Source organism: Monodelphis domestica, chromosome 4, assembly GCF_027887165.1.
Source record: "Monodelphis domestica isolate mMonDom1 chromosome 4, mMonDom1.pri, whole genome shotgun sequence".
Lineage (NCBI taxonomy): Eukaryota > Metazoa > Chordata > Mammalia > Didelphimorphia > Didelphidae > Monodelphis > Monodelphis domestica.
In genome coordinates this window covers 309,343,603-309,359,033 of record NC_077230.1, presented here as the reverse complement: position 1 = coordinate 309,359,033, position 15,431 = coordinate 309,343,603, and the positions used below count along the sequence as shown (strand labels likewise).

General features: G+C 38.2%; 1 long non-coding RNA gene across 2 annotated transcripts in view; it reads left to right on the top strand.

Annotated features, from left to right (window-relative positions):
* LOC103103645 (uncharacterized) overlaps positions 1-15,431 on the top strand; it is a 96,518-nt gene that overhangs the window by 68,488 nt on the left and 12,599 nt on the right. The gene's annotated exons all lie outside the window — the stretch shown is intronic.

The following is a 15,431-nucleotide window of genomic DNA, read 5'->3' as shown; positions in this document are numbered from 1 at the left end:
TGGGAAGAAGAGGGTTGGGAGAGTTCCTGACCAATGATTTAATCTCCATCTACTATCCAGACTGTAAGGATGATATTAGAAAATAAGTATTGTTTTATTAGTTTAGGGATAAGAAGTAAAGTGGCTGCTTGAGAAAGAACCGGAGTTTGAAGTAGAGCTGAGAGAGCATGTTAAGTTCAGATGTGACTATTATAACCAGATTTCTATGTCAATTACTCTCTCTGGCAGTTGGCAGAGACACTCTCAGAGACTCTCTCTCAGGGTTGGAGGAGGTAACATCTTTGCCTCTCTGTCTGAGGGAAAGATCTGAAGGAGTCAGTGTTTCCCTTTCCCGAGTTGGAAAACACTATTGAATATCTATTGTGGTTTTAATAGATTGGTTTATATCTGAGAAGACCAAAGAAAGATCTGGTCTTTGGTTTGGACTCTGTCTTAACAGTCTTAACAGACTCAAGAGTCCCAACTGGAATAGCAGCCTTTGCTATTTTATAATTTAAAGGTGAAGTTAAGATTTATAAGGATATTAGCAGTAGTTTTATTTAGATAGGATAAATTTGGATTAGTTAGGTCAGGGAGGATTAGCGTAGCCTGTGAAACACAGGAGAAGCAGTTCCTTGCAGAACCTAGGAGTTTATTTGGGTGAATTTAGAGTCCCTTAGAATTAGAAATCCTTTATTTATCCTTATATATTTCAACAAATACTTTATGTTTATAATAAGAATCTCTTTAGCATCCTTGCACCTGGCCCTGAAGGGAAGTTCACATTTGAGCTTCACTTCATCCCAGAGGATACTTTTAATTACCTCTATCAAAAGTATCTGAATAGTTTGAACCTGATTGTCCAGTTAAACAGTTTTGAACCTATATTGGAACTGATTTTCCATCTAAATATTTTATTTTATGTAGCTCGCTAATTTATTTTTACAGGACTAAGTCTCCTAGCACTAGATTGCCCCTCATTAAGATAGTCAGTATAGTGCCGTGGCATCAAATTCAAAATGTTATTGTTATAGAGATATAATAGAGATATCACAGAGAAAAAAAGCCTCTTCTAAAGACCACTGATAGTATTTGTAATGTCAGCCATTGTTCACCATTGCAAATACATTCAAGAAAACTCAGTGGGAGAAAGTATAAGTATCACCTTGGGTAGAAAATACAAATCCCGTGCCACAGTGCTAGTAAATAGTCAGGTAAGCCTGTCAGTCAAAAAGCATTTAAGTACCAGCTATGTGCCAAGTACTGTGTTAAATGATGGATATACAAAGAAAGGTAAAAGAGTCCTTGCTCTCAAGGAGTTTATAGTCTAATACTTAGAGTGTCATTAAAATGTAGCCATGTTACCGACATCATAACATTTTAGAGATAGAAGGAAGATTTTCTGGATCCAAACTTAGAATTTTATAGCCTATGAACCTGAAGACCATGGAAGTTTAATAACTTCTTCAGGACAAGTTGGAGCCAGGACTAAAACTCATTTCTTCTGGATCTCAAGCCAGTTCTTGACTGGCAATAAAAATTTTTAAATGGCTTTGTACTCCTACAGGAGATAAACTGTAGAAACTTTGCAGTGCTGGGACCAGTCCTTTTAATCATTGTGTTTTTCTGAGCATGAAGCCACTGTCTCAGTAACTGTTATCCATGGATAATATGTACCAGAGAACTTGACCTCTCAGTTCATAATCCTTATTCCTTTAATTTTCCCAGCTCCATAATATTTTATAAATTTGAAAGCTTACATCCAGTGCAGAGTTTGAACCATTCTATTATCTTCATTTACTTCAAGCAGTTCCAAGAATGGATTAGAAGAGGGTGGATACAGATACCTCAAATCCTTCCCTTTTTCCTAACTTCCCTCCAATCCCCCAGGCTCACGCATAACCTGGATGTCATCCTCTAGTCTTTACTCTCACCCTCCAGATCCATTTGGTTACCATTTTTTTTGCTTTTGAAACTTTTCTGGTTTATGCTTCCTTCTCTCTTTGGTCACTGCCATCCTGACCCCCTAGGCTAGGATTTCATCCATCAGCTTATGCTAGGACTATTGAAATGGCATTAATGGTTGATCTCCCTGTCTCAAGGTTCTCCCCCACTGAACTATATCCTTCCTCCACCATGTTGCCAAACTTAAAGTATAGGTCTGTCCTTGCCATCTATGTCTATTCCCATTCAATCAACTCCCTTGGACTCCTTATGATCTCAAAGCTACAATATAAAACACTCTATTACCACTTGAGAGCAGGGATTATTATTATTATTCATTTTTCTGTAGCCCCAGCACCTAGCATAATGACTTGCACAGAGTAGATGCTTAATAAATGGCTGTTGATCATCTCTGTTTGGGTTTTAAAAACTGGACCTTTCATATCTTTTCAGCTTTCTTATACCTTACTGCCCTCCACATACTTTTTGATCTAATGACATTAGCCTCTTTTCAGTTCCTTAAAAAAGATAGTCCATCTTCTAGAAGTTCTACTGACTGTTGTCCCCCAGGCCTGGAACTCTCTTCCCTTACTTCCTTCAGATTTCAGCTAAAGGCCACTTTATGGAAGAAGCCTTTTCCATTCCTCTTCAACCTTAATGCTTTCCCTCTGATATCTATCTTCAGTTTGTACCAGTGATGGCAAACCTTTTAGAGACAGAATGCCAGACCCCGCCCCCACCCCACTCCCCAGACCAAGTGCTGTACCTGTCCCCTCCCTTCCCCCCAGACCATATACCATTCCCTACCCCACCACCACATGCTGGATATGCCCTACCTCCATCTTACCCCACACAGGGGAGGGAGAAAGTGCTTCCATTGGGCTGTTGGACTGTTTGTGTTTGTTATTTCTTTGTATCCAGCACGTCACATTGTACCTAGCACTTAATAGTTACTAAACCAATGCCTATTGCTTTATCTTGGTGTCCTTTCATCATCATAATAATTTTTTAAAAATCCATTAATTGCATGGACATGTAAAGTGAACCAAATTAGCAAACTTTTTAAAGCAGATCGTCTGGCCCCTTAAGAGACACCAGCAGTAGATTGAGATACAAATCACCTGTTGTGGGATTAATAACTTTTTTATTTATTAAGCAAACGGTCAGGATAGAAGGTCATGCCAAGTTACTGGAGGGAACTTTCTGGAGAGGGAGTACCTCAGAAACTCACCTGAAAGTCCTAGCTTTTATCTCAAATCCCAACTGGCATTTCCAGGCAGCATTTAAAGGTTGCTGGGAGCATTTAAGTGTTCCTAATCCTGGAAACTATCAACATTAGAACCCACAGAACAGAAAATTTTATTTCCGGTGTCTTTATTTCAGGAAAGAAAATAGCCATTAGCTGATGTTATGAGAATAATTTGAGGACTTTCAAAGGAAGTATTTTGTTGTTGTTGTTTGGGCATGTTAATTAAAAAGGAATTGACTCATGGATATATGATGGTTTTTGAGAAGAGCCATGACTAGCTTGGCCTTCCCTGGAGGGAGCTGAAGTGGTGCCCCTTATTGAAGCTATTGTTTAAATCTAGACCAGAGCATCACAGAATTTTGAGGTGGGAATAAATGTGCTTCTTGGTATCTCCTTCCCCTTTTCCTCTTTGAAGGGTTGAGGGAAATCCCTTCTCGATATGATATGAAGTTAGGGGACAACGTGGTGGTACAGCCTGAGAGTCCTGGTCTCTTTCGCCTTGTCAGGTAGGGCTCCTGCTAACCACTTGCAGAGGCATCTGGGAACTAAGTACAGATGACTTCTGTTTTGACTCTTCATTTTCTCACATTCTTTTTTTCCTTCTTTTAAAGGTTGTCTGTCTTCTATCTTTCTTTTTCTTTCTTATTTCTGCATCTCCCCCCACCCCCCATTCTGTTCCTCCTCAACATAATTTTAAAGTGAAAACACATGGTTGCAACCCTTCCCCTCTCCATTTACTCAGCTGCACCTACTTATTCAATTTTAACTGGAGGACCAGTTTACAAACTTTCAAAAATAAATCCGGGGCCAGTGCAGAGAACTATATAAACAAAGGTCTGATTTCATTTCTACTTGTTTCATAAAGTTTGGGTTTTCCTTCCCCCACCTCCTTTCACAAATGACCTGCCTAGGATTTAAAAGACCTGTCCTTTCCCCTCCTCCTCTTTTCTGGAACTTTCCCCTTGACTTCTAAGGCAGTGACAAAATTAATAGGCCTTAGAAAGAAATGGAGAGTTTAAAATTGATGGCTTCTGGCAAACTGTCAACTGATATTAGTGATATCATTCAACAGAGTGTCAATTTGAGAAGCTTCAGCACAGGGCATTAGAATGTTAGAAACCTGATTAAAGGATTAAATGAATTCTACTTTATCTCTCAGCAAAGGACTTGTAAAACTAGTTCACTTGACTGGCTAATCCTTGCTAACTTTTGGAAGGAACAGGAAGGAGGCCTTTAGAAAAAAAGTGCCCAGAGAAGGGGAAAGTCATTTCCGGCTAGTTTAGCTACCCCCATTTCAGTAGAAGAAAAGAAAATTAACCTCTTGTGTATCATAAGGGAAATAATCAAGTGAAAATTTCTGGAAATAGGGCAGCCCTAAAATGATAAAGATCATCAGGATTCCTGCCCTTTTTTTCTCCTTTAGGAATGGGATATAGACCTAGGATTACATTTCTGTAAGATACTCCTTCTATCTGCACATTTCCTACAATTTATAGTTTGAGAGAGTTGCCTGGGGGCACTGGATGTTAAGTAACTGCCAAACTATGTCAAAAGTAGAAGTTGGACCCAAGTCTTCTCAAACCCAAGGTGGCTTTTTATTCTATATCTATATATACTATATTGCCTCTCTTTTGGCCTTGACAAATAAGGCCATTTTAATTAAAAAGCAAATATTTTTCTGGATAATTTCCAGAATAAGAACTCTGAGAGAGGGAGACTTCCTTAACAAGGACATCTATTCTGTTTTTCATTTATTTGATTATAACAATAGCTAGAATTTAGATAGCGCTTTAAGATTTATGAAGCACTTTACAAATATCTCATTTTATCTTTATGAAAACCCTGGAAGTAGAAACTATTACTATTCCCATTTTATAAATAAAGGAACTGAAGCAGACTGAGATTGTGATTTGCTTAAGTCGTGTAGCTAGTATTCATCTGAGTGCAAATTCAAACTCCTGTCTTCCTAACTCTGGATCCAAGACTCTATCCAGTCCATCTTCTAGCTGCCTAATTTGATATTCACAAATACACTAAAGATAGCAATCCTGATGTTGTGATTATACTTTCAATTATTTTCCAAACATAGACAAATAATTGTGAGTTTATGGTTAGCTTTTGAGTGTATTCCTTTTATTCATCCAACAGATTTGACCTTTTTCTACCCAGGCCAGGGAAACAAGCAATATTATTTTCAATCCTGTGGTTTCTTTCTTTCTCCTTCTACTACTCCCCCTAATGAATTATTTGGGATGCTTCATTTAGTTGTGCTTTTTTTCCCCCTTTTTTAATAACTGTATTCCTCAAGGTATTCTGCTCAAAAGCTTTCATAGTAGTCCATTGCATAACTATAGGATAAATTCTAAACTCCCAAATGTGAAAACAAATGTAGAGAGGTGAAAAAACTAAGGACAACAAAAGGTTTTTGTTTTAATTGTTGTTTTAACCTCTATTAAAGAAAAGCGATTAAAAGAAGAATAAAAATCATAGAACCACCAGTGGTAGATGAGAAATGGAGAAAAAGCAGAGCTTTTCAATTGAGACTTTGCTTTTTTTTTGCCTATAGAATGGTCTTTATGCTGATTAGTATTAAGATAGCACAAGGGTACCTATCAGTCTTTAATGAGTTCAAGGCACCTTGTCTAGATGATTGACATCCCAGTATACTGTAATAACTTGTGGACATGATTGCTGAGCTATGGTTAGTGACCTCTGGAAAATTTTGGAAGATAGGATAGCAAATATTCTTAAGAAAGTTCATCAATCTTCAGACTATAAGCCCATGAGCTTTACCTTTGTTCTTGATTATCTCCAGAATGTATTATTAAAGATATGTTTATTGAACATTTAGCAAAAGAAACAGGAAATGCAAAACTAGCATGGTTTCAAGAAAAACAGGCTATAACAGACTCATCTTACTTCCGGTTCTCGGACCAGAAGGAGGTGATGCAGTGGATAGAGTGCCAGACATAGAGTCAGGAAGAATTATTCAAATCCAGCCTAAGACATAAGTCATCCTCAAATAGTCACTTAACTTCTCTCTGCCTCAGTTTCCCCATCCTACCACCCAGGTTGTTGTAGAGATTCAAATAAGATGATATTTGTAAAATGTTTTGTAGTCCTTAATGCACTATGTAAATTCTATTTATTCTTCTTCATCATTTCAGGACAATGAGACTACCCAATAATGGAAATATCATAGACAAAGTTTAGCTAGATTTTAACAATTTTTAGAAAGCCTTTTATTCTTGCTATTCTTTCAGACAAAATGGAAAGATTCAGTGGCATAATAATAATAATCATAGTAGAGTTAGGTGGATACAGATTTGGTGGAATTCATGACTAGTAGTCTTGACCTTTGTCTTGCCACTGGACTTCTGTGCCTCTGGAAGACAGAATAAGATTGATGACTTTGTGCAATTTCCCTTCTCTTAAATCCAATTTATGCATGAGTCAAAAGACATTATCTGTGATGTCCTTTGTATTTGAAGGGGAGCAAAATGACAACAGCTTACCAGCAGAACCCAGTTATTAATAGTTTAGTATCAATTTGGAAGATATAGCATTTATTAAGTATGAATTTATGTCCACAGTCCTTATCTCTGGGGATCCAAATAGAAGCCAGCAGAATAGTCCCTGCCCTCAAGGATCTTCTTTTCTAATGGAGGAAGACAGCAATGAAGAGGCAGAAAATTGGGGGAGAGATACACAGGAGGTGGCAGGACTGGAGTGGAGATTTAGAATAAACAAAAGAAAGTCCAAAGAAGAGAAGCGCAAAACTGACCTCTCAGCCTCTGGGGTAGAGTCCCATTCCCTGATGGAGAGATGATGGCCTTGGGGGAATAGCGGTGCACACAGGATGGCTGGCATAAGCAGGAAATGTAGGCAAAGGTCTGTTTGGGTGTGTTTCAACATTATCAATGACTAGGATTTATCACTGAGTTGGGGGCAGCTCTAAGGCCAGCACTCTCTTTTTTTCAGGTTTGCTGTTGGGACAAAATGAGAACTAGCAAGCCATTAAACAATGAAAAGAAGGAAGGTGGGGCAAGAGGAAATCCAGTGGAATTTAGAATATTGGTCTAATCAGCAGGGAAGGGGATAATGAAGAACACTGTGATTTGACTGGTCTCAGGCACTTACCAAATCTCAGAGAACAACTAGAACTTTTTGCCTGTTTTGGTGACCATGAAGTTGTGTCAGGGAAACTGGAACCAATTAGGCTGGAGGGTTTTTCTCTTTTTAGAGAATCTTAATCCTTGTTGGAAGAGCAGCTTGAGCCTGCTCCATGGGAGTGGGGGTGGGAAAGTTGTTGATCAAGAGAAGGAAGCCTGGGCCAGTGGGATCCCTGGCAGTTTTTCCCCTTTTAGGGGAAGCTAATCCCTAAGTATTAATAAAGGGTTAGGGGCCTGTGTGGGCTCCTCCTATTGTGTGCAGAAGGAAAATTGCTGCATTAGGGAAACACTGGTAAATATTAGTCCTGGCCCAGCATGGAAAGCATCCTTACAACATACGCAAGTGCCACAGAATTGGAGCAATAGCTAACACACCTAGTGATGAAGTTAGGAGTCTAGAGAAAATCTTGCCTGGGCTAATTCTAGTAAGCTGATTTTTGTTGGTTTTAACTAGACTCCCAGATTTCATTGCTTTAGAGATTTCATGGGAAAGAAGTGCAGATCTGTCATATCTGTGTAATTTTATAGGTCCCTGGGGACGCCGAAAGGTGAAGTGACTTGGCCAGGTTCACCTTGCCAGGATGTGTTGGAGGCAGGATCCAAACTTAAATATTCATTTTTCAAAGCTAGCTCTTTCTTCACTTCTCTGTCTGTCTCTTTACCTTCTCTCCCTCTTGCCTCTTCCACCTGCATAAATGTATGTGTATACACACATATGTGTATATATATACATATATGCATACAAACATACATAGGTTTTAAACAAACCCTTTCCTTCCACCTTAGAATCAATACTGTGTATTGGTTCTAAGGCAGGAGAGCAGTAAGGGCTAGGCAATGGGGGTTAAGTGACTTGCCCAGGGTCACACAACTAGGAAGTGTCTGAGGGCAGATTTGAACCCAGGACCTTCCATCTCTGAATTTGATTCTCAATTCTCTGAACTACCTAGTTGCCCTCAGGCTATATTATTATATGATAAATTGCCCCTCTGTGTATTTATAATTGGTTTCAAAAATTTACCTTCACAAGCACAAGACAAAAGAGGCATTCCCAGAAAACAGCTAAAGAAGACACAGGAATTTCAATGGGGGTGAGCTGAATGTGTATCAACAATGTGATATGGCAGCCTAAATAACTAAAGTCATTTTAAACATAGTGTCCAGGACGATGGAGATGATAGCTCTGCTGTACTCTACCCTCGTTGGAATGGAAGGCTTTCTCAGATCCAATAAGTTAACATAGAAAAAGTACTTTGCAAATCTTTAAAGTGCTTAATGCTAGCTGCTAAAAGCTAAAAGGCAGCTGCACAGTACAGTAGCTATAACATTGGACCTAGAGTCAGAAAAACTTGAGTTCAGACCTAGTCTCAGACACTAGCTGTGGATCCTAGGCAAGCCATTTAACCTCTGCCTGCCTCAGTTTCCTTGTCTGCAGAAAGGGATGATAATCACACTTCTAGGTTGTGGAGGAAATGAGATTATTTTTTGAAAAGCTCTTTTTTTCAAACATTAAAGAGCTACCTATGAATATAGAAATGCTAGTTATTGCTTTTTTGGAAGGCTAGTAGGTGATCATCCAGAGGAAAGGAGCCAGGATAATGAAGGGGTTTGAGTTCAAACCATATGAGGATTCATTGAAGGAATTGGGGATATTTAGTTTGAAGAAGAGGAGAATTAGGGGGAATTGATGGCTGTTTTCAAATATCTGAATAATTGTCCCAGGGAAGAGGAGTTAGAGTTGTTCTTCTTGGCACCAAGGTGAAACTAGCTCCAATGGTAGAAAGTTGAGAAAAGGCAGACTTAGTTTTGTGTTTTTCTTTTAAACCCCTCTGGTTTCAAATCATTACTTTCTGTCCCTCAAACTTAGTTTTAATATCATGAAAACTTTTTTTAATGTGTTGCTGCAGCAGAAGGTAATAGGTTTCCCCATATTAGAAGTCTTGGGGTTGGGGGCAGCCAGGTGCAGTGCAGTGCAGTGCAGTAGATAGAGTGCCAGATTTAGGGACAGGAGATCCTGAGTCCAAATGTGGTCAGAGACTTCCTAGCTGTATGACCCCGGGCAAGTCACTTATCCTCTGTTGCCAAGCCCTTATTGCTCTTCTGCTTTGGAACTGACACAAGGTACCTTGGGTTTTTATCAATAATCCATCCGAAAACAATTAGGGAAACCAACTGAGGCAATTATTTCCATATGAAAATCCAGTTAATTCGTTCTAGACACTTCAAAAAATATACCAAAAACACATTTTATAGAGAATAAGTATAGTAGTTAATACTAAAAACAATAAGAAATGAATATAAAAAACTAATGTAAGGAATAAGTCAACATTTAAAATGGCATTTACCTTTCTGAAGACTCTTCAAGGTGTAGGGAAGACAGGGAGGAGGGGAGAGAGAGGTTATTGTTTGGAAGGGGAATCCCCTTCCATATATGGCCCTCAGGTATCAAGGCCCTATCTGGAAAGACTTTGGAAAGAAGCTGACATTTAGAGGAGATGCTACCTTGATTATGTTCGTCTTCTTGGCTGAGATACGATGGGAGAATTTCTACTTGACTGAGATGAGGTATCTCACCCCCAATGAGAGTCCATTCATTTTGTATATTGTCAGGTATATACCTTTATCAGACTTTCATTTGATATCTGTATGGATAAATGGATTTATTTGATTTTCAATACATGTATTGCTCACATTGAGCAGGAGAATGGATGGGTCCCCTTTGTTTTTGCAAATTAGCATCAAGGTCAAGTGAGCACACCAACGAAATCTGAGACAAATTTTTTGCAGAAAAAAAAATCAAGGAAAACCAAACATTAACCCAGGTCAATGAAAGCTGAGGTATTACTGTATTTGGTATTAATTCCAAGACAGAAGGTAAAGGCTTAAAAAAAATCTTTAGGCAAAGGCTGCATAATATTTACTTGCCAGCTTTGTTATAGATTTATTGCTTGAATATAGATTATACTAAACCTCTGTGGTCCCTTCCACCAGTTGAACTCTGTGTGATCCACAGCCTGGCCCTACAATATACCTTTCCAACATTATCTGTGCACCCCGCTCCTCCCCAGCCCCTTTCCTCACTCCTAACCTCCAAAATGACCACTGAAACATGGTGAGGATTTCCATGCCTTGCCACATTTACTTAAAGTATTTCCCTTCAGTGGAATGATATCTCTTCCCCATTCCTTTCCACCCACTGAAATCTTACCCATCCCTTGAGACTGAGCTCAAATCACACCTTTTCCAAAAATATTTTGACTACTAAGTCATCTCTCTCTTCTTTGTCCTCCACTACAGGCATGGATAGTCTATCTATGCCATTAACTTTGGCATTTTACTTTAGGCAAGGGAGAGGGAAGGTCAAGATTAATTGAGAGATATGTATAGATAGAGTGGGGGGGGGGGAGGGATGGAGGGGGAGGGGGCAGAGAGAGAGAAGACCCTAAGGCCATTTAGTCCAAAGTCTTCATTTCAAAGATGAGGGACCTGAGGTTCAGAGACTTTAAATGACATGCTAAAAGTGATAAAAGAGGTGAGCGACAGAGGCAGGATGTGAAGCCTGGTTTTCTGATATCAAAACCAGTTATGACTTGGAGGATGATAGTATACAGTGAACTTCCCCTGGCAAGTTACAGAGAGAATCCAGTTTTTTCCCTCCTCTTTTGTTTTCAGTTAACATTGAATTACATTTAAAGAGGGCAGTTTACTCACAACAGTCTTTGGGGTTGGGCAGTTCCATTTTATAGAAAAGAAGGCTAAGACTCAAAGAATTTAAATGATGTGTCACACAGGTGAAAAGGATTACTTCAGTCTGGGAGATGGTGAATTTGGTAGGATATTCATGCAAAGACAAAGAGCAGGAAGTAGGGAACATGGGAATAAATCTTAGTGGAAAATTTGGGGTTAAGGATAATGATTTGAAAGTCATGGACTAGGGAGGGGGACATGGAGTAAGATGGCTCTCCTCTATTGATAGGGAGAGTCTTAAATGATGCCATAATGCCTGGGTGGTTTTATAGGCAAAACAGTTTCAACTAGTGAGAAAAACATGGGAATCAGACTTTGGGGACCTGAATTTGGGCTCTTCTCTTAGACTATCTAATAATGTGTGTCCCCTGACATGCGGTCCTAGGCCCTATTTCTCTTTCTAGAATCTCTCTCTTTGCAATTTCATTAACAATTCTGGTTCAATTATCACCTCTATGCATGACTCCTAGCCCAGTATATTTAGCCCTAGTCTCTCTCCTGAGTCCAGTCCCACATCCATTATTTTTTCATTTTGTTTTTATTGTCATGCAAAACACACTTCCATATTGGTCAGTGTTGTAAGACCAAACTCATACATAACCAAAGCCCCAAAATAAAACCATAAATGCACAGATGTGAAAGATGACTCTAATAGTTCTTTCTTTGGACATGGATAGCATTCCCTGTCACAAGTCTTTTAGGATTGTCCCAGATCATTGCACTGATGAGAATAGCCAAGTTTTCACAGATGATTACTGTCCAATATTTCTCTTATTGTGTACAATGTTCTCCAAGTTCTGCTTATTTCATTCTGCATCAGTTCCTGCAGATCTTTCTATCCTTTTCTAAAATTATCTTATTTCAAATATCACAATGTTATTTAATTGATGACACTTAACATAATTTGTTCAGCCATTCCCTAATTGATGAACATCCCCTCATTTTCCAATTCTTTGTCACTAAAAAAAGACCTTTTATAAATGTTTTTGTACAAGTAGATCTTATCTCCTTTTTTTATTATCTCTTTGGGAAAAAGCAGTATTATATAGGATCAAAGGGTATGCACTGTTTTATAGCTCTTTGGGCATAGTTCCAAATTGCCCACCAGGATGGTTGGATCAGTTCATAACTGATTTTGCCATAACTGATTTTCCCCTACAATATTTACACTTTCCTTTACTGCCATATTGGCTAATCTGATAGGTGTGTTATGGTACCTCAGCATTGTTTGAATTTGCATTTCTCTAATCAAGACCACCAATTTCTTGGTGGTTAATATATCTCCAGTAGATGCCTTATAAATCTCTCAAACAACACATACAAAAGAAAACTCATTCCATCCCCAACCCCAACCAGCATTCTCTCCTTTATCAATGGTACCACTGTCATTCTGGTCAACTAGGCTGTAACCTTGGAGTCATTCTTACCATTTACTTCTCCTTTGCCTCTCATATATAATGCACTCTTCCCTCCCAGCTCTGATGAACAATTCCACTGGGTTTTACATGTATTATTTATCAAAACCTATTTCCATATTATCAATATTTACAATAGAGTAATCATTTAAAATCAACATCCCCAATCATATCCCTATTGAACCATGTGATCAATCAAATGTTTTTCTTCTGCATTTCTGCCCCCACAGTTCTTTCTCTGAATGTGGAAAGCATTCTTTCTTCTAAGTCCCTCTGCATTGTCTTGGATCATTGCATTGCAGCTAGTAGAGAAGTTCATTATATTCAATTGTGCCACAGTGTTTGAGTCTCTGTGTACAATGTTCTCCTGGCTCTGCTCCTTTCACTCTGCATCAATTCTTGGAGGTTGTTCCAGTTCACATGGAATTCCTCCAGTTCATTATTCCTTTGAACACAATAGTATTCCATCACCAACATATACCACAATTTGTTCAGCCATTCCCCAATTGAAGGGCATCCCATCATTTTCCAATTTTTTGCCACCACAAAGAGCGCAGCTATGAATATTTTGGTACACGTATTTTCCCCTACTCAGTAGACCCTTAATAATTTATTGAATGGAATTACATATTACCAATGACTTGAGCTTGAGCAGTGACAAAAGACAATAACAAGGAATATGTCTATGACTAGAAAAGGAGAGAGGATGTTCATAGAAGGAGATTGAAAAATAAAGAATAGAAGACTTGAGAACTGAACTAGGGTCACAGAATGTTAGAAAAACAAACCCTAGGAGTTTTAGAGAAGTCTTTTATGAAGGATTTAAGAAACAATACACATCAGAATTAATCCCAAAAAGAAAGCATAAAAGGGCTTCATAAGGCCAATAGATGGAATATTCTCTCTAGTGTGCACCAAGTACTGAGGGAGAATCATAACATATATATACAGCATGCTAAGATGTACAAAGAACTTTTTTTATAAGATACCTATGGGAAGTAGTCAGTATGGGTATTAGTTTATTTTTAATGAACTAGAAAATCATAAGTGTTTCCCTGTGTAGAATATTCTTTCTCCTCTTTCTTGGCTCTTGGAACTTATAGTTTCATTCTAGATTTTGCCCAAATGCCATCTTTTGCAGGTTCCCCTTTTGTTAGTGCCTTCCCTTTTCCCTACTTTGTATCTACTCTGTATCTTGTATGTACCTACCTTACCCATTAACGTAAATGTTATCTTTACCATTAGACTAAGCTTCTTGAAGGCAGGGACTGTTTTTTCTTTTTCTTTGTATATCCTGTGCTTATTTACTACAATGCCTGTTACGTCATAAATGTTTGTTGATTGATTGGTTGATGATGATTTGTCACCATCATTATTTTTTCCATTCCTAAAGCAAAATCTTCCTTAATAAATTTTTCCTTTTATCCTCCTTTATGATTTATTTCAAAGTCCTTGAGCAAATTCTTTATTCTCTAACTCTCCCAAATCCTCATAATCCATTTTCTGTTTAATCTATTAGAAATGTTTTCTTAATATCTACTAAAAAACTTTGGACAACTGTTTGAGAACCTTGTTTTAGGATTTTTATTGTCATTCTACCTTTGTAGAAAAGGCCATATGCTGAATCATGAGGATAGGGATAGGCAGGAAATCCTCTTCCATCTTTTCTGGAGGCTTGATCTTATGCTTCTAGCAAGTTTTTGTGGGTTGGTGAGACTCCAGCAAACTATTCTTTTCCAAATGAAGTTACGTTAAAATTACTAACTTTAAAAAATATTCTGGACACAGAATATACATATAATAAACATGTAGTATAAGAGGTAAAATTATGAAATAAGATAATAAAGAATAAAACTACAGGATAGCCTTTATTTTACTATTTTACCATTTTATGTATTTGTGTTTCATATAAACATATATGCATACATTTTCCTATTTCTCTTTCCCTTGCCTTTTCTCATCTCCCAGGCCATCACTCTTCTTTCTACATCCAATTAGCTTTCTGGAATTCTAAGGCTCCCACTTCTTATGGTTCCCTCAGGGTTCTTTTCTCCTCTTCTCCTCTATCACAGAGATTCTTAACCTGGGGTCCATGTGTACCCATGATTTCTGTGGATAGATTTCAGGGGTTCATGAACTTGGATGGAGAAAAAATTTACATCTTTATTTCAGTATGATTGGTTTCCTTTGTGATTCTTTACATTTTATGCATTTCAAAACACTTGAGTAAAGGCCCATAAATATCAGACTAGAGGTCAGCTGGGTGACTCAGTGAATTGAAAACCTAGCCTAGAGATAGGAGGTCCTGGGTTCAGACCTGGTTCCAGACACTTCCTAGCTGTGTGACCCTGGGCAAGTCACTTAACTCCCATTGCCTAGCCCTTACTGTTCTGCTTTAAAACCAATATACCCTTTTGGTTCTAAGACAGAAAGTAAGGGTTTAAAAAAAATAATGAATGTTACCAGACTGACCCTAAAAATGGTGACTAATTTCTTCCCCATGGGGATTTTCATTTTCTCTGTTGTCAATATTTTCTTTCCTTCCTTCTCTAGGGTTATTAGTCATTTATTTTTCATTCACCCTTCCTGAAAACATGGCAGATTTTCTTTCAGCCTCAAATTTCATACACAATAGTTTAGTAACTTTTGAGTTCCTTGTTGAATTTTTGATGGTGGGAGCCCTGTTACTAGGATATCTATCTCTTTTTGCTCTGAGAGCCAGCTAGGTGGTCCAGTGGCCTGGAGTCAGGAAGACTTAAATTTAAATGAGGTCTCAGAAACTTATTAGCTCTGTGACCCTGGCAAAGTCACTTAACTTCTGCCTAACTCAATTTTCTCAACTGTAATATTTTCTCAACTGAGGATAATGATAGCACTTACACACCATACAGAATTGTTTTGGGTTTCCAATGAGATGACATTTAT